The following is a 26,406-nucleotide window of genomic DNA, read 5'->3' as shown; positions in this document are numbered from 1 at the left end:
ATTTCTCCCCACCTGTGAAGCTAAGAACAATTTTTGTTGTGCTGAAAAGTTTTGGAAGTTTTTTAGACATCCTCTCTCTTCTCCTAGTGTTTTCTTATAAAGAACGCTATAGAAAAAGTCTTTGTGGAGCAGCCTTCTCTGGCACATACTTTTTCCTCCTTTTCCATGTGTCATTTTATTAAATGGAACTTTCCCTTGCTAAGTGTCTCTTACTCACTGCCTCCCAGGGTCGAACCCCTAATATTTAATCAAAATGTCTCCCTCCTGCCTCTGATCTCTGCTTTGCACCAAGTAGCAAGAAACTCCTACTCCAAGTACCATGTCTGAATCACAGAGGTAGGCAGCACAGAAATCATCCACTTGTTGCTGATATGCAACAAGGATATAGACAAAAGCTGTAACGGTTTCCATCTTCTTCATTCTTTGTCCTCTCTACAGTTCTGCTGCTCCCTGGACCTCAATTTTATAGGAGTGTGTAAGGAGCAGTCTGCCTCATGTGTCTTTCTACAAAAAGGAGTTGTGATGGTTACAGCGAGCATCTGGCATCTAGGAAAAAACTAATCTAGGAAAAGACTAGGACCTCTAGGAGTAACAGCAGGAATTTAAGAAGCCAGAAGCACTGTGCAAGTCAAGCTACTAACTGTACATTAGGTATACAAGGGAAATGCCTGCCTGGACAGGAAGCTTCAATATTAAAAGAGACTGAGTAGGAAATGTATAACCTGATATTGAATTGCTAACTTAAGAGAGGTGATTCTTCTCCTTAGGGCCACATTTCATATCCTTTCTTCCTTCTGAGTAGTATGTTGCTTAATCCAGAACGACTACTTGTGAAGCATAGATCTTTGCAAAATGAACAAGGGTATTACAATCTGACATAAGTTATACAACTCTGATCCCATGGGCTAGCTTTTATTGTATATGTACAAAAGGACACAGGACAAATAAAAATGATATCTTTGTTATCATGAGTACAGTCTTAATGATAATCAAGTGGTTTATTGGAGACTGGAAGTATTAAGGTTGTATAATCACATTGTGTTGAGTACAGTTCTCCACACACTGTGGTCAGGTATAGAGTGCTGAATTTAATACCATGCAGAACATTGGATTTAATGCTAAGTAATGACATTGCACATAAAATTTATTGTGCAATTTACAGGTGAACTTTCATGGCATCTTCATTTCTGTCTTTAAAGAAAAAAAAAATGTTTTATTACCTTTTATTACTTAAGAAATTGACCTATAATAGCATTAAGCCAAGCAAGGTGCAAACTATTGAACAGAGGTAATCAAACCATTTACATCTACATCCCGTAGTCGCTGGACATGAGTTAATATACTGACAGACTTCAAGGCACTATTGCATCATCTAATCTGATTTCCCATATTTCATAGAATCACAGAACGGCTTAGGTTAGAGGGGACCTTAAAGGCAATCTAGTTCCAACTATTAGATCAGGCTGCTCAGGATCTCAACCAACCTGGTGTTGAATGCTTCTGGGGATGGGACATTTACAACATCTATGGGCAACCAGTTCCAGTGCTCCATCACCAAATCATCATCATCAAATGATGCTAAAGAATTTCTTTCTAATACCTAACCTTAATCTCCCCTCTTTTAGTTTAAAGTCATTACCCTTTGTCCTATCACCATGAGATACACAAAAAGTCATTCTCCCTCTTGCTTATAAGCTCCCCTCAACAACCAGAAGGTCACACTATTGACTCTGCAGAGCCTTCACCTGTCCAAGAGAAACAAGCCTAGCTTCGTCAGCATTTTTTATAGGAGAGGTGCTCCAGACCTCTGATCATCTTTGTGGCTCTAACAGCTCCACAGCTTTCCTGTGCTGTGGGCCCCAGGCCTGGGCACGGTACTACGGATAGGAAGAGCAGAATAAGGGAAAACAATCACCTCCCTCTCCCTGCCGGTCACACCTTCTTTGATGCAGCCCAGGATACTGTTAGCCTTCTTGGCCTGCAACGTCACACTGCTGTCTCATTTTTATCAAATCAAAATAATTTTTATTTGCTGCATGCAAATGATCAGCATTCTACTGTAATTGATAGAACAAGAAGAAGCATTTCTGTCCTTCTCCAGCCAAACTTCAAAACTGTGCCGCTGCTTCCTGTGACTCACTCATTATAACTTCCACGTAGCTCTGGTCTCTGAATTCAACCAGGGGCTGAGACCAACTAGAACTGAAAAGGAAGCTCAGTACATGATATTGCATTGCGATTGCAACAAGGTGAGTGGTAGAATCCAAAATTGACCAAGATAGTTGTTAATATTGAAAATGAAACAAAAATAAACAAGCAGTAAATAATAATAATAAACAAGCATCAATTTCATTTGTAATTTGACTCCTGGTGACAAGACAATGGTGAATATTCCTACATTATTTCTAAACAACCTCTTCTTAAAACCTCTAGCATTATCTTCTCTCCTAGCTGCTTCAAAGCTTCCACTACTTTGTGATAAAAACCACCTTCACTTTAAGGACATTATTTCATGCTTGCTGCCTAGAATAGAGAAAATAGTTAATTAAATTCTCACTGCAGCTAACTTGCACTTACTTCAATATTATCACCTTGCCCTCATTCTGTTTCCTTTGAATTCCAGAATTCATTACTTTCAAAACTTCTTCACATCTCACCATTTCCTAAACTACCTTCCATTTTGTCAGTAAAATTGCTTAGACATTGTTCCCCTAGACACAACTCCCAAGAAGTGTGATGAAGAAAAGTTAGAAACAATAAGGTTTTACAGTTATTGATAAAGCAATAGGTCAATCTTATTTCTTTGCTGTGCTGAAAATCAGCATCAGTGTACTATGTCACTGCTTATCATTAAGCACAATTAGCAGAAATACTACAATATTTCTCAGAGAACCGTGCATGTGATACATAATATAAGGTCACACATAGTGCAGATTTATAAAAAAGATTTATATCATTATTAGAGAACATTCACCAATATTAACAATCATTCCCAAAATTCATTCAGATGCTATTTTATAGACTGTTGAAAAGTTACTTTTTACATTCATTCAATTAGTGGTGGTAACTTTCAAAAGATGAATTGGTAACAGATTCTAAATCTACTACAGTCACATATTACATGTCATTAAATATTCACTTTTTTGGTACATATAAATCTTCGAGTGTGATATGAACTTAATCTTAACTGTGAATCTGTTGTTCCTTTTGTGTGATAGTGTATCCCTATTTTATATGTTATTTGATCCAGTGTGAGACTTTATGTAGTTTTCAATCTCTGCACACAGTAGAACCATCACTCTATTTCTACCAAATCAAAGCAGCATACCTATGAAAATATGACCCATGTCATCAGAAACACATCCAAATGAAATGAAATGTTATAATTCCACTTGCTGCACTAAAGAACCAAAAGTTACAATTTTTCAGGAGAAAATTAACAATTTTCTATGGCATGATTATAGATTTGTTATTTACAACACTTACAACAGAAGTCATGTGGATAATGAATTCCACAGTTCAAACATATGCTGTGCTATTTGATGCAAAAAGCTGTAATTTTACTCTTTCCCACAGTTTTAAAAATAATCACGGGATAGTTTTGCAGTGACATATTTTCTCCATCATCTTCTGCCTTTAACATCATGTTAAGTACAAGGCCTTGCCTTTAATATTAAGACACTATTATTAATATTAATAGCAGAAAGACAGTTACTACTTTTCTTATAAAATTCCATTGATATAATGAGCTCTCAAATGAAATGTGACATATTTTGTATGATCAGATTTTCAGTGAGTTCTTGTACTTTAATGGGAAAATTCTTGTCTGTTTTTTCTTCACAGGCATAACTTTATCATGTACGAAAAATGCAGAAAGCACTACTAGCTCAGAAACTTTCCAAGCTGTAGTTGCCTTGTAGCCAGAAAAAATAATGAAATACAATAACACAATTGCCTCAGTCATACTTTCTGAAACATTTACTTCCCTTGCTTACTCCAGCCTCTATCTGAAACAGGATGGTAGGTGGGATAAATGTTTATCTTGATCCAGTACAACCTTTTCAATGTATTATTATTCTTTAGCTGAAATAGTGACTTGCAAAGTTGTAACATGAATTTCTCTGAGGGACCTTTTTATATAGAAACTCAATTTGCCCAGTAACCACCAGACTTTGTCTGCATTTTGATCTGCAACAGAATACTTAATGAAATCAGCTTGAGCAATCATCAGTATACTTTATGTATATTTCTGAAGTTTCTTAAGGACTACTTATCTGTGAATATGAGAGCCTGACAGTTTTTCACAGTATACTTACCCATAGATTACATCTACCAAACTCCCACATTTGTCAAGAAACCTTTCTGGCACAGCTCACTCTTGCTCTCATTGGAATTCATGTCAATCATCAACAGTAGCTGGATCAAGACCACAGAGTGAAACACTATGCTAATGATAGAAAAGTGAAATTATAGCTGCTGTTCTGTTGAGGAGGAAAAGGTTACTGACCACAAGAAAGCTGAACTGAGCATCCTCTGGAGTACTGTAGCGCAGGTAACAATGACATGTATCACTCTGACTGCCTTCAGTGTTTCTCCATGTTGTCCTTCGAGTCTTTTCATATACTCCTATTGATGAGAATTGAAAAATTATATTAACCTGAGGCTTTGTCCCTAGCAGCTCCTACTTTGTGCATCTTCTTCACATCAGAAAAAGTTCCTACATTTAGAAATTCTTTGCTTTTGAAATCTCTTCTCAAATCCTAAATTTATTGTAGACATCATGCTTGCAAATTGCCTGGCTGACACTAGTTAAATAAAGTTCCTTATTTGTCTGAATGGAATGCAAGATTTCACTTCTTCTTTAAGCTCAATTTTTTTTAAATTTAATATGTCCTCTGTGCTTGGCCGCTTTGTGTTTTGTCCATGCTATCTTTCTGAGGGACTGATACACAGGAAGTTTTATCTTCTAGCAATAAATAGATAGACTATTCAGGCTTTTAATAACTGGTTTTGACAAGATTCATTATTCTTGCCTTAAACTGGTTGAAATATAAGGTAAAAATGTATGAAAGGTGACTAAGACAACATTCAATTAGAAACCCAGGCTGATTTTAGGATCCATTAAAATCAGTCAACACATCAAGTAGTGAAAAAGGCTCTATTTAGTTTGTATTAATTGAAGTGCCATATTCTATACCCACCTTTCCATTTTATGCTTTGTCTTAGACTTTTAAGTCTGCTTAATTCTGGTTATGCTCCTTTAGAGAAAAAAAAAAAAAGAGAGAGAGAGGAAAAGGAAGTAAAAACAAAAAAGACAGAGCCTTGCAACAATAGGTCCAATCGGGACTTAGTTTCTGTTTGAATCCATTTTGAAACAAAAGAGCTCCCCAATTTTTGCCTTTATTAAGCAGCTTTGAAAGAAAATAATAAAAACATCCTCCATAAAACTGGTCAATAAAACAAAAGCTAACTTTATTTTGAGCTTTAAGGTAAAGCTATCATTTAAAGATAGAAATAACCTCTTTTCTGGGTCACCTGCTTTCAACACCTTTCAGACATCTCTTGTTCATAAGCCTAAGAAGCCTCTGTAAGTATGTAGTTTCCATATTGTAAATCTGTAAATACAGATAACTGAAGAAAACTGAAGTACTGTGGCTATAAGTGAAGAGACGTTATCCACTTAGAAATTTCATTTACTTCATTGTGTAGAGGTCACATTACATGCCCCGAGCAGAATTAATCAGGTACAGGTCTTACATACAATTGCTGTAGTAAGTCAATAGTTGTGGGTTTTAACCCTTCAGCAGGTTTTAAGGCACAAATGTCTAGACATTTAAGAAGTTGTCATTCTGAGCACTGGGAAAACTAGTTTACAAGAAAGCCACCTTTCCAGTGGTCTCTCTCTGAGATAATTTCCATATATACCTGAACACAAAATAACATATTTACATGGGCATTTCAATGTATGAGGGCTGCTCCAGTTATATTATATTGGCCCCCAATGTCAGAAGCAGATGTTGGTAACACAGCTGTAGAGGTTGAACCTTTCTACCATTATTCCATTACATTTTGCTGCTGTGCAACAGATGGCAGCAGAGAGGCAGTCTGACAAAATGCCATCGGACATGGAAGAGTGTACGAATATTCATCTATTCTTTCTGAATATTGATGGAGACCAATCAGTGTATGTTAGCACAAGCAAGTGGTGAGTGGTGCCTTTGAGCAATGGAAATAGTGATGTGAAAAACAAACCACACTCCAGACAGTCATTTAAATTTTTTTTATGAGTGTGGTATGTAGACTTATTCATCTCTAGTAAAACTGCATAGATAATGGTGGTGGCTGCTTTGAAAAAATAGTCTTTTGTATCTGAGAATTTGCTCTGTGAAATAATTTCATTGTGCTCTTTGTATCTGATATTGTTTCTATAGAAATAAAAAGGAAACATAGATTTCATGGCAACCTATGTAGAAAGAACACTAACTTGATGAACTATTTGTTAACAGTGTTCTACATCTACAAAAATCCCCACGCATGTCAATTGTCTAACTATCAATCAGAAATTTTCTTTAAACAGTTTTCCTCGGCAGATATGCATTTACAGTCCTGCCACACTTGATTTCAACTTATAAAAAGATATAATATCTTTAATGAATATTATGTCTTTATTAATCTCTGATTTATTGACTTACATCCCTGCTATTATGAATGAAAGGTACCACAAAGTCATTTCAAATAGAATGAAATGTGTGTTATGGAAGGAGAAGTGAATAACAACACATAAGTTGTATATAAGCAGCACTGAGAGACCTGGGTTAGTGGGCACAGTGATGATGGGTCGATCGTTGGACTAGATGATCTCTCTGGTCTTTTCCAACCAGAATGATTCTGTGTTTCTATATTTGATGTTCTATTTTCCTTTTCATAAAACAAAAAGTAGTTCATTTTTCCTCTGCATGATGATGTTTTATCATCAATTTTACACAGAAAATATTTTTTCATTCAGACAGAAAAATACATGTTATGAAACAAAAGGAAGTGTTCATTATTTTGGAGTTAGAAATGTACAAACAAGAATTTCTAACAGCATCTGTTGCTGCCTCTTTCAGTGTCACATTGAGGTAAACCCAAGAGGAATCAGTGATGGCCAGATTTTCTGGTAGGAAGCTGATCTGTGCAAACCATAGCTAAATTCATGCTAAAAAAATTTAGCTCACTATCAATTTATATAGCAGAAGCTATAAATCATTTTATACAGTAAAACCTTACTTTCTTGCAACACCAGCAAGGTAGCCAAGCATTTAAATGAGGAATTGACACTTCATGATTACAATTGAATCGCTTGCCTCCAACTTTCACACACTCTGGGAGGGGGTTGGTAGAAGGATCATTTCAGCATAAGTTGTTTGCCAACAGGCAAGCTAGCAAAGATAGCAAGTTATAAGTACAAGCTGCAGAATAATTATTAAAGTTGTTTGAATTTACTACTTTTTGCTTTGGAATTATTTTTCCCATTGCAATAATGTCACTGCTTTTGACGTTCTTGGCAGTTCTTTTGCATCATGGGGCTTTAATAGCACACAAGCATTCAATTTAGATCAGAACGCTAATGCAGGAATTTGGAAGTCCATGATTCTGAGATTTAAACAGAAGTACATATTGTGAAAACAACTGATGATAGAATTAAAAAGGAAAAAAGAAGAGCAAAAAGAAGAGCTTTAGAGGATTAATACAGTTCTTACATAATTACTAAGGGAAATAAGAAACACAGAAGGTAGGAGAAGAAAACAGATGAAGCCTTAGATGAAGGGAATAAAATATAATGTTAAAATGGCTGGAACTTTTGCAAATAAAGAGCAAAAAAGGCTTCACCAGCTGTACAGGGAAGTCACGGAAGCATCATAGTGTAACATGAGATTCTGAAAGATAAAATAAAAAAAGAATGACTATTGAAAATCCCTTGCACCTAGGCTGCTCCAAAAGTAATATTTATTTCCATGGAAATTACAACAGATAAAAAGAGCAAAATAACATTATTTTAGAGAGCACACACTCAGCTACAAAACACTATTTTTCAACACAGCCACCATCATTACCCACACACTTTCGCTAATAATGAACAGCCTTCATGTGTGCTTCCCCATTCCCCAGATGCCATGCTGTCAGACGGCCCCTCTGTTGCCATCTCTCACACAGCAACAACATGTAGTGGAATACTGGTGGGAAGGTTCAAGTTCTACTGCCACACCACCGACATCTGCCTCTGACGCTGTGGCCCAACATCATAAAGTAGGAAGAATTACTATCAGGACAGCCCACGTGTAAATGTGGAGAGATCAGGTAGTGAAGATTAGTTTTGGGATCCCAGTGCAAACCTCCCAAGAAGTATATTAACAAGCTAGACCAAACCATGTGTGTTCTGAGACCTAGCAAAAAAACAATGCTTTCTCCACCATTGCAGTCTACATAAATTATTATTTCAACAGGGAAAACTCAAGTTCAACAGTATTCATTGCTACACTTTTTTTTCTGCTGTAGAATTATAGTCATATTAAATTATTCCATGCAAGACGTGCTCTTGCACACAATAAGGCTATTTGATAGAGCACATCCTCAGCTACAAATACTAATTTTGAACATAGCCACCACCATTAGCTATGCATTTTCACCAGCAATGAATAAAAGCCTGCATGCTGCGCTTGTAAACATCTGCACCAGCAGAGGTGAGCCACTTTCACAGTTGCCACAGCTAAAAACACACAACCATGCAAGATGTTCCTTACCGTTTGGCACAGAAAGCCAGATGGTGTGCTCTTATAACATACATTGCACTAAGTTACAATGGCTAAACACGCTTTTGCATTCAGTAATGGAAGATCACATTGAGGAAGAATTGCTCATGAATTCTTGAGGACAAAAAAAATTGCTAGTTCAGAGATGAAGTTACTTAAAACAGTAATTAAGATAATTTCTCTTTCTTAGACAGTTCCAATATTGGGTACCCTGGAGTGCTTGTAAATAATTTCTATCTTCTTGGGAAAGACTCTTTCTGTTTTAACAGATAGTGACCAGGTTATTGTTATAAACCTCTTAGTTTCACAACACATACAAGCCTAATTGACTTCTAAAGTAATCACAAATTTGATTTGCCTTAACTTGAAGGTTCCGATAGCATGAAAATTACTAGAATATAAACCCAATTAGATCAAGCAGCAGAGTATTTTTTTCAAATAATCATTTTAACAAACACTGACACATACTTTTTTATAGTATCTAACTGTTTTCTATTCTCTAATGCTTATATATATATTTTGGGGGCGGGGGGGAAGAACTAGAGTAAAAGCACCACAAAATGGAGCAAATCTGTTACTATGAGCCTTAATCTGCAATTGCCAATAGTATAACAAATAATTTTACGTACAATCAATATAATAATAGCTGGCTTTGATTAAGATTGCTGAAGAATATGATGGCATGTCTGAGAGGATCATTAATGAACATTTATAGAAGACAAGTAAAGCATGTTTTCAGAGAGAGGAGAAATCCTGCGAAGTACTTACCTTCTACGAAATCCAAGTTTTTAAAAGAACAAATTCCACATCACTCACTTAAAAGATAAATAACTACTCTATACAAACCATTGTTTTTGCAGTCTTAATAATAATCTTTTTTCCTCAGTTATGAACAATGAATTTAGTATATTTAATTTATTATTTTAATGTCAGTCTGATGACTTAATGAGGAAATTTCTCATACTGATAACTGCAAATTAAGAAGTGTGTGATTTCTTTTCTAATCAATAAAATTGCATATATTTCTTAATGCATGTAACAGTACCTCGTTATTTTGGATAAACCTTGTTAGACAGCCAAATTCTTGTTTTCTTTCCCATGAGAATAACGCCACTTCACATCGTGCACTTGAATTTATAGAAGCAGTAACTCAAGTGAGCCAATGTTTCAATTACAGAGAATCATAAGAGTATCAAAGTACTTTTTTCTTCTCTCAGTTATCAAGGTTTCAGTCTCAATGGATCTGTGACTTGCTCTACATTGCACTTCCTCTCCTCACATTGTAAGTTATATTCTTCAAAGTCAAAGTTCTGTGTGAGGAAAGTATTTCTAGGTCATAGAAATAACTGGGATAAAACACATGTGGCATAGGAGAGTTTTACTTGATAAGCAGTCCAAGTCAGGCAAGCCAACAATATCTGTACAAAATGAAATCTATTCACATTCCCAGAGCTGATAGGATGATCCAGACCTAGTAAGTATTTATTTCAGAACCTTCCATCACAGAAAAGAATCATTACCATAATACACCAGCAGATAAAATAGGCAACTCCTAGCCTTTGCAGTATGCTCTAAGATCATATTCTAACCATCATTATCCTTCTCCTTATCCTTAAATTTCTCTGCATGGAAGGACTCCTTTAAGCCCTTCCCTCCGTCTGTTTGCTAATAGCCATTCAATCTGTTCTGTAGAAACAACACATCAATATCTTCTCAGTATGTCAGGATTGTGCTTTTCAAGATCTGTCTATTTTTCCCCTCTTGTGTTAAATAAGGGAAAAAGAAACCCAATTGGAAGGAAATGAAGTGCCAACTACTTTCTGTGGATTTTCAGTCTTGTGGTAGTCATGACGGTACATGCCTAAGTCAGTAGTAATCTTTTTGTGTGGTGAATTTACCAGATCAAGTGAAAATGCAATCTTATATTCACATTCATCTTCATCCGCACCCACTCATATTTTTCATCTGAAGATGACTCTCTCTTTTGTTTCAGAACAATGACTTAATACCATGCAGCATAAAATAAAATAAAATTAATAAATAATAAAATTTTAAAATAATAATAATAAAATAATAATAAAAATAATAAAATAATAATAAAATTTTAAAATAAAATAAAAACAACAAAAACCCTACAAAACGGAACTACTACTGATATCTCTGGTATAAATCTATGCACTTTTAGTTTAGCTCACATCACCTATCACTTGTTTTCTATTTGACATATCACCACATCAGCCAACCTAAAGGTTATTTCTGAACTTCACATCTTACCTGTACTAATCTGCCTTCCACAAATCACTTTGAATATAATGTGTAGGAAAAAAAACATATGTGCTTTCCAGGAATCAGGATGCCTATTTTTGATAACAGTTTTCTTTCAATCTGTTGATATGGAAATAAAAAGTTCTTTTGTCAAATTTATCTGGAGATATTGATTATCCATCTGGAGGTGTCTACTGCTTTCATTTTGGAAAGTCAAAAGGATTTCACTGGGTGATAGTTGTGTACAATATTACATCCCTATGGAGAGCATCCTGCTAAATAGTAGCAGTTATACACAAAAAAGACTATCAACCTGTGATGGCTCTAACTGGACAATGGTAAAGGCACATTTCTTGATTTCTTGAGTACCCAGATTACATAACACCTTGCATTTGCTTAGCTATAGGAAAGAAAACATATGTATATAAAAATATATATATGTAGAATAATATCAGAAGAAGGTAGAAGAATATATATAGTGTCTACTCCATGCCTCATAAATTGCCATTTTGCATGAAAATATTTCACTAGAAGGTCTGATGTTGCCTTTTGCTGCTCTGCCATTATTTTCTTTTTCTGAAATGTAAAATTCTCTTTCCTCCATCTTAAATTGAGCAAAGTTGTTCATTTTCTTCATCCTCTTGATCTGACCATTGCTAAATCTCTGACATTTAAGTCTTTTAAGCCTAATTTAACTTTGTTACGTCAAGAAGTCCATTCCTTTGACTAAAGGCAGGTAATGACCTTCACCACCAAATCACAGGGATATCTATATAGGAGCAGGAACTACTGCCAGCCTACATTTTACATTCATACAGAACTCCTGATTTCTATTCAATTTAAATTAAAAAAAAAAAAAAAAAAAATCTGAATTCAATTAGACACAATCTTAACTATAAAGTATGCAGGGAAACCTAAATCATCATTAATTCCCATCACTGATATGCTAGCTAACTATCCTGATGAGAACCATACCAAAACATTCTAAGTGACAATCCAACCACAAGGTTTATAAGATTCAGTGTATTACTTATGTTTGGAATAGCAATTCAAGGAAAAGTCTTACTCTTTAACTGCCCTAAGTGCATAAATTAGTCACAGAAAGGGAAGTTCAAACAAGTTTATTCCTTTTCACATCTATTAGACTACTGAATATCTGCTGAGATACATTAAGAAACATCCCTTGTGCCTTACACAATTACATTCAAGTTTTTCTGTGCAAAGCTGAAATAAATACTACCCAACAACAGAGAGGATGGCAGAATTTGGACCTAAATTTTAATAAAAGTCCTGAACATAATAAGATGTAAAGATGTTAAAGGACTATTAGGAATACTATTAGAATAAAATGATAACAAAGTGTTCTGTATAATTTGGTTAGATATCAGCAATTCAACATGTTCAGGATTGCCACATTTGAGCTGAGGTCTAACTAATTGTTGCTGAGAAATTGAAGATTTTTTCCTCCGCATAACAAGTCTAGCCCTAATAAAGCTAAGAGAACTTGTTCTCTTTAAGTCTGTATTTAAAACTTATCACCAGACGTGAAACAGCATTTTCTCTGTAAGAAGGGTGGCAGTAATAGGCTCAGTGTAGAAGGTTAAATGAAGCTGAAACTATTTGCTTCATTTTTCAAGCTCAACTTTAGAAGCGTTTATAGAAGGTTGATCTGTCAAGCTAACTGGGTCTCCTTCCTCACTTCTTAGCTTTTTTTTTTTTTTTTTTTTTTTTTTAAACTTGCTGAAGAACTAAATAATAGTTCTCAATGGTTACATGCATAACAAGAGTGAAGAATCATTATTAGCCAGGAAGAGAGATATAACTGGAAATTGGTACACCAATTGAAAAAAAATCACTTAGACTTACATTACATAGCACATGTCTTGATAAGGGCACAATGAAGTCTCATGTCACTTACTGAGTGCTCTCCAATGATACTCAAGGGCTCTGCTGAACAGTATGCATCATTTTCATAGGAGCTGAAATAGCCACATCTGTGAACATAAATATGTCATTATAAAAGAATCAAAAACAACCAACCAACCAATCAAAAAAAAAAAATTGTCTGGTATAAACTATGTCAGAGTAAAGTAAATATAGGGCAGTCAAATTTTAATAAATATTCAGGAAGGTATAACTTGCAAATACGTTATTTCCTATAAATTACAATTTTCAAAGCAGGTGATAATCCTGGTATTGTATTAAATAATATGTGAGTATCCATATGTATAAAACTATCAACACGTATACTATTCTTTCTGATTATACCGGAAAAGTTGAAAGTCTTCCAGTTCTTCTGCAATTAACTAAAGAAAATAATAAAACTTTCAGGAAAAAGATGCATTTTGCCACTCCCAAGAAACAAAGTTGCAAAATTAAGTATTCCTTATAAAATTACAAAACTTATTAAAAATTTTAATTGGTAGAAGTCTATAAGAGCTCTTTCATTCACAAAAATGTAAAAGTGAAATTCATTTTCTTATGTTACACATTGTTACCACATACAGAAAATGGAGACAAAAGGAAAAAAATTAGCTGCACAAAGGAAAGGGGAGAAAAAAAGTCACCAAATTTCTTTTCTTGCAGTTGGTATATCCTTGCATTTTCTTACTTTCAAGTACTGAATTTTTGATATAAAGAGGAAGCAAGTCACTAAGATTTTTAATATGGAAATCCATCAAGGATCTACATTAATTTAAGAGTTCAAAACCAAAAACATCAGTTTTACCTCAGGAATCCCTGCGTACAAGCCAAACCCTAGTATAATGATAGTCACCGAGAAGATTCTTTACCTGATCTCCTCTGTGTAAGTAAATCATTTCACACAGAGCAAATTTAGTTATTTTATTATGAAGTTACTGCAAATGCCATTCACGATGAAAGCAACTATGCAAAATACCACAATTACAACCTTGTCCCAGTTGTATTCTAGTGTTCACAAAAAAATGAGAACAAACATCATTGCTTCATTATAGACCTTATCTTCCCAGTAGTGTCTCTTCAGTCTGGGAAGGTCATTGTTCCATCTTTCTGGAGCTATGGAAATCAAAACAGAGAGAAGATGCATACTAAAATGTGCTATGTTAACAGTCTAGTTTGGAAGTCTTACAGAGCTCTAATTAACCAGCATAGTTCCAGCAACACCAACACCAGCTTGTTGGTAGTACTCAACTGCAGTGTCTACTGATGAATTACAATAACACAGAGCATGCTCCAGTGGAGGCTGGTCTCATACAGTGTGGGCATGAGGAGAGGGAGGAGCAGGCACTGCACTGAACCTGCCAGCATGATCACTTTAACTGGTACTCATTAGTTCTGCAAGGATTGCTTGGCTGTTCTTAACCTTTCAGCACGGCATTTAAGGGCAGGATCCTGTGGAGTTCAGATATGCTCAAGATTGTACAGCCTTGTATTTTTTAGCGATGGCAATTGTAATAAATAAATAAATAAATAAATAAATAAATAAATAAATAAATGCTACAGTAAGTGAGATTAATTTGCCTATCATTCTTTCACAGACCTTACTCATTTTCTGTTGTTGCAGATGATGTAGTTTCACTCATGCCAGTCAGGCCAGTTACAAAATACAGTTAAATGCTGAGTGTTCTCATTTACATGAGAATGATGGAGTGAGTAGTCAAAAGGCTGAAGGCAAGATGGCACTAACTCCCAGTTTGATTGTAGGGGCTCAAAACAGTACTTATAACTCTCGCTTACTACCTGTTGGTAGTACCTAAAAGTGGATGTTTTCTTAAGGTATGTACTCTGGACACTGATGATTTTCTTTATATGTTTGTCCAACAGAAAGACAGCATATTTAGCAAAATCAGTCTAGCTGCAAGAGAAACATGCAGCCATGGATACTGAATGTGCACATATTCCAGAAGAAATACTTGTACCTTTTATGCATATCTTGGGCATTACAATGGAATACATAGCATGGTACAAGAGTTTAAGGTCACACTCAAAATTTCTGGGATTAGATAAAATATTAGTGTGCATGTATATCTTAATATGCTTCAGGCAATTACACCATTTTGTGAACTAATGTTCATCATAAGATTTCTTACAGAAAAACCATCTAAAAGTAATTCAATATTCTGTCAAAACTCTTGAAAAGTTTTTCATTCAATCACATCCTTGAACTTTCTTATATACTAATGATGGTCAGCCAACAAAAGCAATAAGTTAAAATATTGTGGAAAAGGGATTGTGAGATCAACTTATTGATACTAATAATAGTACTGTCTTGTGGTAAGTATAATTTAAGAAGTTTCCACATACTAAGCACTAAAGCTGCCTGTACCTGTTCTATCAACTTGTATTTCTAGTCTGAACACACAATGCCAATTTGAACAGTGCTCTTCTTATCAGAGGGAAAAATTCATTTGGATAAAACTGTGCTGTGGAGAGAAAACCTATAAGGTTGTCCACAGCATTGTTTAAATGAGACACACAGAAATGGAACAACTTAAACACAAAATCAAGCTGAGAAAGAAGGAAGTTGGCCTCTCAGAGAAAGAACAAGCGACAGAAAGACAAGATACGACCTTTTCTTACAGTGTTCAATTATGGGTGACCACTAGAGAGTGGTAGATCTGTATTTGACAAAATCTTGCTTTACAAAGTCACCTTTAAGAAGTCTGGATTTTTCTTCTCCACCTTAAGATAGTGCCTACAAAAGTTAGTTACTTCTCTTGGTACAGCATTTTCTTTCTGAAACTGGTAAATGTAGAGAAGGCTGTCTTCATTATTATAGCTACAAATATTAAAATGTCTCCCAAAAAGACATTCATTAAGGGTTTAATCTGCAGATCTTTTTAAAGATATCATTCAAAAATTTCAGGTGTGAATTTATTTGGAAAAAGTTTTACATTGTAATGCACTTCTTTTTTGAAAGACTTTACAGAGAAAAGAGATCTTCTCCATTATAAATATTAGATATTTAAATTATTTATTTATTTATTTATTTTACTTTATATCTAGTTTTGAACTATGTTGAAATGAATGCCACAGTCCACCTCATGGTCTGTCACCAATAAACTATGCAAGGTGCCAAGAATTCATATTCTTCTATAGACATTACTAAATAAATCCTTTGTTTAAATTAGAGAATTAAAGAAAGCACTACTGGGCAGACAGCTCTTGCCAGCCATTCTTAAGGCTCCTGTAGACAGTAAAAGCAATACTAGGAGAATTTCTCATCAAAAATTTTTGGCTAAAAGACAGATTGTGGAACCTGACCTGAAGGAGTTATTCATGGATAACCATTTCTTCCTGAAGATCTCGAGATTTCAAGCCACTTCCTATAAATGATTGTATAGCCATTTAGCTTGCCATTGAAGAGAAAAAAAAAAGCAAGCCTTTCACCTCCTTGTGTAATAACAAACTAGAGCTCATCTCCAAGGAGAGATTGTTCTTTCCAAGTTCTTCTTCCTGTTAATTTTATGGAAGTAAGAGTCAATCTAAACAAAAAACATGGTGTAGAAATGCACACATACTGGATATCAAACATCAAGCATTTTGTAACAGGTCTGTACCCTCATTTTAACGTACTTTAAAAATATTTTCAAACATTTGATCACAATTATTCTTCATGAGAAACATTACTTTTTTTTTTTTTTTTTTTTTTTTTTTTTTTGTGCAACAGGGAGGTCAGGGGAGGGGACACCAAATAGTTTTTCTGAGAAATATGGAAAAATGATAGTTCTGACAGAATTACTGTGCTGGTATTGATATACATGTAACTGAACATGTAAGTAAAAAGCTTGGAATAGTTTAGATGTTTATCTTGAAATCTACTATTGATGTCCTCTAGAAAGTATTGGCAGACTTATGGTAATGAAAGCACTGACCATCAAGCTGAGTTTCTACATAGATTTAAGAAGTGACAATCAGTTTAAGCTTCTAAACTTAAAAGAATTTCTGAGAAAAAATATAATCACATTTCCACCATTAATAACAGTGAAGTAAAATGACAGCTAAAATAATTGAGCCTCTTAAGAAGCAGAAGAGAAAAGTCATTGAAGTCGTCATTTTTAAGCACAAAGGAAGCACAGAGGATTTCAGGCTGAAATGAAAAAATGCCAGGAGCTCAGAATGCCCCTGTGTGGTGGGAGAAAACCAGAACAGTGCACTGATTTAGCATTCATAATTGCAACAGTTGCAACAGGACACCATGATTTAAAAAAAAAAAAAAAAAAAAAGAAACAAAAACAAACAAACAAAAAAAACCACTATCTGCACCTAGTATTACTACATTCTGTGCATATTCAATAACACCCACAAATTAGCTTTCTGATGAAAGCCTCACCCCTTGGAAATCCTGACAGAAAGCAGATCCATCACAGCGTATTGGCAAGGCTCTAAACAGTATGCAAACAACACACCTGCCTATGAAAGACCCTTAATTATAACCCTGCACTCAAATAACACTACCTCATCATTATTTATCCACAGGGGAAGAAAAACCTGATAGCGTGATCTAATAGCCTGGAACAGAGCTTGATGTAATGGAACTGGCTTTAGTTTTCCTGACTTGTAGTGCTGAAAGTAAAGCGATTTACAACATGAGTATCACCTGCTGAATTGCTACCTTTGTTTTAACAAGTAAGTTAATTGTACTAATACTGCCTGAGTGTGGAAACATCTGACTGCTTAGGATATCAAACTCAGTGTTAAAGGCCAAGGTTTAGCTCACCAGGTATGCAGAAGAGCTAAGAACTTAAAAAAATATATATAAATAAATGTAGAAAATGAGTTTCAAGACCTTCAGACTACTTAATGTAACAAATTGTGCCAGCAATCACTGTGAACTTCCCTTCCCTGGGTCACCAGGCCCAGCTCTGTGCAGGCACTATGCATGCATGTTAGCTGCTCCAGCCTCAAACCGTGCGGAGGAGGAGCTGTCTGCAACGACCTGATCAATGCTTATTTTTCCTCTTAACCAGGTGCTGGTTCTGGTAATTGCAACAGTGTTTCCCCTTACAGAAAGAACTAGTCATAAGGAGCCTAACTCAGGAAACGGACATCATATTGTTAGACTTTCAGAGACAGGCAGAGCTTAATGCTATTGATGCTCCACTGTATTATATAGCATCCTCCATTGTGGGTGGAAAATGGTCTCCTTTCTTCCTAAACCATGCATTCTATTTTAATATACATGTAAGTGTATAAATAGAAGCTTACTTGAACCCATGCTATGTAAATACATGTATATGCGTCCTATATACACATACATACATACTTTTTTCCAAACATGTAGTGTAAAATTAGTTAGCAGAGAAGTGTCCAGAACTTCTGACCACCCACCTAAGCTTGTTTGCCATTAGACTGTGGACCCCTTATTGCCTCTTCTGGAAGGTCTTAATATGCAGCTATGCAGCAAATATTACACAGCACAGATCTGTGTTAGCTCTACAATTTTTCCTTTCAGGCATTTAAGACTGCTTTATATCTGGCTATAAAAAAATAAAAAAATAAAAAAAAAAAAACCAAAAAACTGTTTTCACTTCCCAGTCTCTGTAGCTATACCATCCAGGCAGTGCTGTAAGCACAAGCAGAAATGCTTGTGTTATGATTTCTTAATATCTATTAAGAAATCATTTCCAATTCTTTGACTTAATTCTCCCTCAATACCTTTTCTCCTACCAAGAAAAAAGCTAAGCTCTTGCGAATGTATTTTTTGTTTCCAATACACATCAGTGTCTTTCTATATACCAAGTATCTGCAAATAGACTGTAGTAAAGACACTGATAATCACAACAAACTAGAAAACAAACAGCTTTGGCACAAAGTAGCAACATAGGCAAATATAGAAGAGTACAGCAAGTTCCCAGAATAGTCATCAAATTACAAAAGACAGCAACTGGCCCTTTCTTCTATTAAATGCAGCTTTCCCTAAAGCTTGCCTTGTCCTTCCTGAGCACATTATTTAGTAGGACTCAGAAAAATGTTTGAGGATTTCAGGCATGTAAATAACATACAACCAGACTGCAAGAAAAAGAAAATTAAATCAAAACAAAACCACAGTGCAAGAATGTCCACTAGAGTAAATAAACAATTTTAGGTTACTTTATTTTAATAAATAAATAAATAAAACAGTTCACAGAATTGTAGGGGTTGGAAAGAACCTCCAGAGCTCATCTAATCCAGCCCTCCTTCTAAAGCAGGTCCCCTACAGTATACTGCACAGGAAAGTGTAGCGTCCAGGTATGTTTTGAATATATCCAGAGAAAAAGACTATCCAGCTTCTATGTGCAGCCTATTTCAGTTCTTTGTCACCCTCACAGTGAAGATTATTCCCATGTTCTTTCAAACTTCTTGTGTTCCAGTTTGTGTCCATCGTCCCTTGTCCTGTTTCTGGGCACCACCAAAAGGAGCCTGGCTCCGTCTATTTGATTCCCACCCATTAGATATCTACAAGCACTGATTAAATCCCCTCTCCATCTTCTCTTCTGCAGGCTAAACAGTAACCTGAGGCTTAGCTGTCAAGCAGAAAACATGCACAATTTCCATAGACTCTGTTTTTACTAAATAAATAATTCTAGCATAAAACAGAGCACTTTCTAAGGGCTTCAATCTTTGAAACATTATTTTCTTTCATGACTTCTCACTTAAGTTTGTCCACTGAATCAGAATCAGAGCTTTGTGTAACTGACAGGAACAGAAGGTTAGAGCAGCATATGCAATGCCACTTTCCCTTGAGGCTCTGTGTGCTTCCAATTGGAAATGTGATTGGGAGATTGAAATAATTGCAGTTCCCCTTAAATACTTCTCACAGGTTCCATCACAAAGTTGGAGGAAACCTCTGCTTGACCAAACGTCCATAGCTATGACACATGGCAGAGGTAGCTTAGAGCTATATAGTCAAAAAATTTTATCAACAGAGTGTTAAAACATTGTATCTTAAGTCTGCTCCTTATCGACCCTCCATGTTAGGGTAGACATATGTCTCAAACAAATCTTTGGCCACATGATATCTCCTAGTAGTATTTGTTCTAGTCTCATCTCTATAGCAGTCTATCAAAAATAATATAATTGAAAACTAATAATATCATGCAGACTTTCTTATCTTCTTGTATTAATTAAATAGAAATGAAAAAATATTACTCTGTGGTACTTAACAGAATATGATTTTCCTAACAGTGATCTTTGTGGAATTATTCCCTGTCTACAAACGCAATACAATACCTTGTCCTGATATTGCAAAGGAAGATATCCAGTTCATTCTCAATTAAGAGTAACATATTCTTTGACTAACACTGATCCAAACTATTAGTTTGAATTTGGTTAAGAATGCAATTTAGCAACTTTATGACAATCTTCATAGGAAAGAATTTATCTGTGAAAATAATTGTTAATTTGCAATCCTCTTCTGAAAAATGAGGATGTGAAATTGTCAACTTTCAACACTTTACAAGCAGCTAGTCTCACATCATCTGTTTTTATGTCAAATAAAAAGTGATATCTTCTACTGTCATCTCTCCTACAAGATTGGCAAAGATGGAATAATCAGCAGGCTGTTTCTATACCCAATTGAAAGAACATGCACTAAGTATTAATTAATTATGCTTTGCAAATGTATTGTGAAGAGTATTTAAATTAATTTATAGAACTGCATTTTCAGTGATCAAATGGATACTAGAAAGATATAATCATAATTGTACTGTAATTGTTTACAGAGTGGGCAGTTATTTTGCAAGCTGAATAATTCTAAATTAACTGCACCCATTTAATAGAAATGGACATAACTGACTACAATAACCATTAGCTCGTGGCTAATTAAGTCAATAGTCAGATGCATTTAGAATTGATATCTTTCTCCCAAAGAAACAAATGGCTACTTGCAAAACTTTTCTTTGTCAACATTGTCAACACTTAGGTGCTGAATGAAACAGTCTTAAATGTAATTCTTCTATAGTCATTGATCCTGAAAGCTGTAGCACATTCCGAATTCTAATACAAACTAAAAGTATCAGCGTAAATTAAGGAGCAGACAATGATGTACAGTCGTACCTCATTTAGTTTAAGGTTTGCTAATAGATATTCAAAATTTGGCATCAGGCATGCAACGAACAGAAGAGTCAAGAAGCCAGAGTGAAATCCCTTGAAATCTCCCCTTTATCAAGATAATGAAACAGGTTTTTTTTTGTTTGTTTGTTTTTAAAGGATGTGCTGGAATTATTAGAAGATAACAATGTTTTCAACACAAAGGATATAGCCATACAGAACTCTTACCCCTCCAGGATAGGCCAACAAATCATTTTGTTACAGGCATGTTCTTTTGGTTTACCTGTGCTGGCAAGGTCACCTTTCATAATCAGTGATACCTGCAATTTCGTAAGCACTCCATCTATGGACACATTCAGAACTATGCAGGCTATAATCTTGGCACAGCTTCTTTTACGAAGCTTCTTGCTAAAACCAGACCAACTTTCATATGCTGCTTTCCTTCCAGCTACATTTAACTGTGATCATTGACCTGATTTAAAAAAGCACAGGCTAGACAACAATTTCATAAAAAATTATGCCTTCAGTCAATAAATTGAACATATTGTAGACCACAGGTGCAATAACCCGGATAGCTACATTTTCCATCTATGTCCTGACCCTCGGGTGCATTCATACTGTGTAGTCATAACCACCTTCCAGACTTTTTCTCCAACATAAAGTCCTCTGAACTCAGCAGATCACGGGCACATGCTTTCCTACAGGAGATCCCACATGTTCATGCTTAAGTGCCAAGAGTACTTTAAATCTACAGGAGGGAGAGGCAGGCTTGGATGCAGCTCCGGATGCCAGTTAGACAGGTTGTACTGCAGCAACATCCAAGAAACCCCAAAGACCACTTGTAATACTGAACAGGAAACAGAAGGAGACTGCTGCCTGCTAGCAGTCTGGATGGGAGCACTGTCACTGAGAACAATAGCTTGAGGAAAACTTTTAGCTACCAGATTGAGACACCACCTCATAATTCACTTTTCTTGTGGGTAACAAAAATGTCTAATACAGTTACACAATATTCAGTCCTCATAATGGCTGCATACCATGAGTTCATCCATACAGCATTACACAGACTAGCCTGAACAATAAGGCCATATTCAACCACACTGCAAAAAGCTCAGGACGAGGTAAGAAAAAAAAAACTTACCCAGAAACATCCTCACTGTGATTAACTTACTTCTGGGATCTGTGCTAACCAAGTGATATTTACTGAAGTACATCTGCTGACCTAGAATCATTACTTGGCCTGTAATATTAGCTCAACTCTGAAGAGTTGCTGGCTTTTACGAAGGTGAAGAATGTATCTGGTACCTGACAATATCACTGTATTTACACATAGCATCCAGTTATGTTTCTTCACAGAAAGTACAAGACACAGCCATTTCATTTCTAAATTAAGGCAGAGTGAAGTTATAAAAGCTGAGGGAACAAGATCATTGTGTAATATTAGAAAGGTTAAAAATCAATGTGTGGAAGTAGTACATTGGGCTATAATTCCTACAATGCTGACAATTATTTTGGTGCTCTGTTCTGAGGTACTTGAGTCAGCCCTAACTTCTGCTGCAATAACACTGTCCCTGTTAACACAGTACTAGGTACAGAGTGTAAAAAGAAGTTTACAGGGAGATGATTTACTCCTTGGATGGATAATGAAGGGTTTCCAGCATGGTATAGTAAGCAAGCACGAGTTTTGTTTCTGCCACATCGTATCCAAAGCCCTGCTAATGATAGAGCTGCCCATAAAAGAAAGTTATAGTACCTTCAAACTAAGGTACCCTAATGACTACTGTGATCCCAAAAGAGTATAGAGCTTTAAGGGCTTGAAGTTACTTGTAATGTAAAAATCCACTTATACCTGTAGTCTCTAAAGTTTTATCATGATGTTCTCTAAAAGCCAGTGCAAACTTCTAAGACCTGTGCTTTTGTTTTTATTTCATTTTTTCCTTAGTGATTGGAATTAAACTGAAATTATGTAATACAAATAGGCCAGAACAGCATCTCATACTTTTCTAGAAGTCCAAAATTCACATGTCTCCAAGCAGCAGAAGTACAAGAACAGTACACCAACATTAAGCACTGAATATAACCAGCAATCAGAGATGACTAGAAAAAGCTTTTTACATCTGGCAATGCTCTGTGCCTTGTTTCAGGTGATCACAGAGAAAAGCTTTTAGATATTATAGTAGCACCTGCAGTAAAAAGTTATCCTCAAAGTATGACTCACCTTCACAGTTCCATTCATTCATAACTAGCACCATTTCCCCAGCACAGGGCTTTGAGAAAGGCACATGCAATTGAGCAGGACTAGCTTCACTACACTGCCTGTAGGCAGCAGAGGGCAGTGGAAGGTGTTTTCTTCTTAGAAACTTCATTTCTAAATGTAAGGCTGCTGGCATCCTCCACGCTTAGAAACATTTTATGATGGTTTTTCCTGCTTTCCTATGGTTTTATAATAAACTAGGTAGAAAAGCTCTACATTTTCAGGATTGTCTTACACCTCCATGCTTTTGGAGGGAATCATCCCCTCTTCCATATCCTATTTTCAAGTTTATATTATAATTGTTGGTATTCTGTATAATAAATATGCTTAGGTATGTGTTTCACCATGTACCAAATTAATCTCATTTTAAAAGACAGAAATCGTTAGTGGTAAAACAATTGAATCAAGGCTCCTCAGCTAAGAGTTTCACAATTTTTAAACACACAGCAGCAGAGTACTAGTTTAAACAGGTCAGGGATCATCAGCATCATAGGCACTGCTTGATCTGAAGGCTCCTCCCAGCTTTAACAGTAACTTCTAACTAGTTACTAGTTAGATAGTTTGTTGTTTGTTGTCATAAAATAATACTATTCCATATTATTTCAACAAATTAGCCAGCTGCTTTTGATAACATCCATTTCAAAAAGGAGAAATTAAACAATAGAGCAGAGTACTGCCTAATCCACAATTCTTTTCACTAACAACCTGGAAAACGTTTTTCTGCAAGATTCCTTGTATTACCTTTTATCGATAAAGCATTGGTGGGAATTACTAGTATTTGCTTTTAACCAGATGAATGGTTAAAATAAAAGATGACAACTCCTTTCACAGAGATAGCACAGAAAGCCTATTTAAAAAAACAACACCACCACATCCTCCCTTCACAAAAATGGTATGCACTTTGAGAAAAACAGAATACTGTCATGGCAAAAATAAATTAGTGAACATTCACAATTAGCTTATTTTTTCTTTTCATCTCAAACATATAGTGCTATCTTGGTAACTAATCTGCATGCAGCCTTGGGAAGAATCACAACAACTAAAGACACATCAATTTCCCAGATTTTGAGGAGAGTTACCTTACAGTAAGGTGACTATCAGTTGTGAGCATCTGTTTCTTGAGACCCTAACTTTGATTTTACTCATAAGCTGTAGAGCAGCTAAAGAAGGGAAGAAAGACAAGAAACAAATGTAACTCATTGGGAAATAAACCTACCACCAGCAGCTTCTTAGCACTACTATCATAGTCTCAATTTCTTTTCAAACCTCTATCCTTTTTCCAGTTCCAAAGCATTTACAGATGTTGGGAAGTGCCTACTCAAGCACTTGATATTCTAATTCTTATGGTTACATTAGTTCTTTCTGCAAACATCTTGCAATTCAAACACGAATACAAGGCATGAAAAAAGAAAAACTAGGAAAAAAGCCCTCATAGAAGTGAGGAGACCAAAGCCAGGTAGCATGCCATATTCAGCATTATTTATAGCCTGCATAAATAAAACAATCACAATTAGAGAAGAACCATGCTGTCAAAAAACCTACTCATTTTATTAATTATTCCTGATGACAGATATGTGTCCAGCAACTTTCATTCTGGCCCTCATGGTGCTAAGGTTTCTACAGTGCAGACCAGAGAATGCCCTCCAATTATTATATCATTACCTGTTTGTTATAAGCCACAAAAGCAAAGACAATCTCGACTATACTGTTGTTTTTCCTCTAGTACATCAAGGCAGACATTTTAAGTGCATCATGCTAAATTTCAGGTGTTATTGGGAGTACATGAAAATGAAACTATCTTTACTTGGTGTGGCAGTAGAGAAATGCTTTTTCATTTATAATTATGCTAAAGTCTCGATACCCTAATTAATTTCTGAGTCATAAAAAAACATCAAAAGCTTGTCTGCCTAGATTCCTGGAGGCTGTTTGTTTGTTTTTAATTTATTTGCATGAATATAGAATAGACATTTATGTCAGAACAAAACAACTGCTTCCAAAGAAACCTCTATGAAGATATTAGCTACTGACAAGCGAATATAGGCTATGAAGTCTAATCTTTAGAGAAGTATAATACTTCAGTGGGAACTACTGTTTTCTCCTCTGCAGCACTGCAAAAAAGCCAAAATTAAGCCTAACATTTTGAAGTTAAGCAGGTAGAGACAAACATCTAGAAGCTACCCTAATCCTGACAAGTGTCTATGTTCCCACTAGTCACCTACACATCACAACTTATCTAGACATACACACAAACATCTATGCCCTGATTACTCAACATCTAGTTCTGAGATCCTTGAAAGACTTTTCACCAGGGAGGAAAAAAAACAACACAACTTTAACAACAGAAAATAAAAGTTAAAATTAATGAAATGCACTGAGTAGTTTTAAGACAGCTTGTAGTTATCAGGCACAGAAAACAAAGGCAATGAAGAAGCAAACAATCCAGCCCATTCTCTACACCTATTTCACTACTGAGTGCCTTATGCTTCTTTATAGCAGTTTTACCAATCAAATCTGCACTTAGGTTTACCTAAATCAGAACTTGCTTATTTTACAGCAAGCCTCTATGCAACTTCCAGAGCAGTTCCAGCCAAACAGTTTCATCAATTGAGAACATCTAAGGTCATCACACTCCACAGGTTTGCCACACTCTGAAAGAGGATGCAGACACTCACCTGAAAGGATACTGAGAATTACAGTCCCAGAGTTCAGCTTCAAATCTAGTAAAGAGCTTGGCTAGATCTCAATCAGTGCTTTCTTTTTTTAAACCATAGCTTGATATTTCTCATACCTAAAAACATAAAAGATCTTGTTTTACTAAAGTTTAAGTTTCTGCAGTACTGTGGCTCCAACTGCTAAACAGCAACTTAATGGTGATGGAGAGAACTAGTGGGTCTAAATTCCTTGTAACCTATAACCTTATAATGAATTCCAGCTGCTGACAAATCTATTTAATGTTAGATGTTGCAAAGTGCAAACCCATGACACTGAATTAGTCCATTATATCAGAAAAATTTAAAGACTTCGATTGATTTCTTCTTTTGCTTTAACATTTCTTCACATACTACTAGTCAGAAGAAAACTATT

The 26,406-nt window shown here is 35.5% G+C and overlaps 1 long non-coding RNA gene across 1 annotated transcript in view; it reads right to left on the bottom strand.

The window, feature by feature from the left end:
• LOC125691932 (uncharacterized) overlaps nt 1–26,158 on the bottom strand; it is a 46,972-nt gene extending 20,814 nt beyond the window's left edge. Inside the window, exons 1-3 of the long non-coding RNA XR_007376352.1 lie at nt 25,995–26,158; nt 12,976–13,051; nt 4,508–4,626 (exon numbers count right to left, since the gene is read on the bottom strand). This is a non-coding gene — a long non-coding RNA (uncharacterized LOC125691932). The remainder of the gene's footprint in view (nt 1–4,507; nt 4,627–12,975; nt 13,052–25,994) is intronic.
• Nucleotides 26,159–26,406: the final 248 nt, after the last annotated feature.

The sequence above is a fragment of the Lagopus muta genome, chromosome 4 (genome assembly GCF_023343835.1).
Source record: "Lagopus muta isolate bLagMut1 chromosome 4, bLagMut1 primary, whole genome shotgun sequence".
In the NCBI taxonomy this organism is placed as follows: domain Eukaryota; kingdom Metazoa; phylum Chordata; class Aves; order Galliformes; family Phasianidae; genus Lagopus; species Lagopus muta.
The sequence above is the reverse complement of the archived record's forward strand: the minus strand, read 5'-3'. Positions and strand labels throughout refer to the sequence as shown.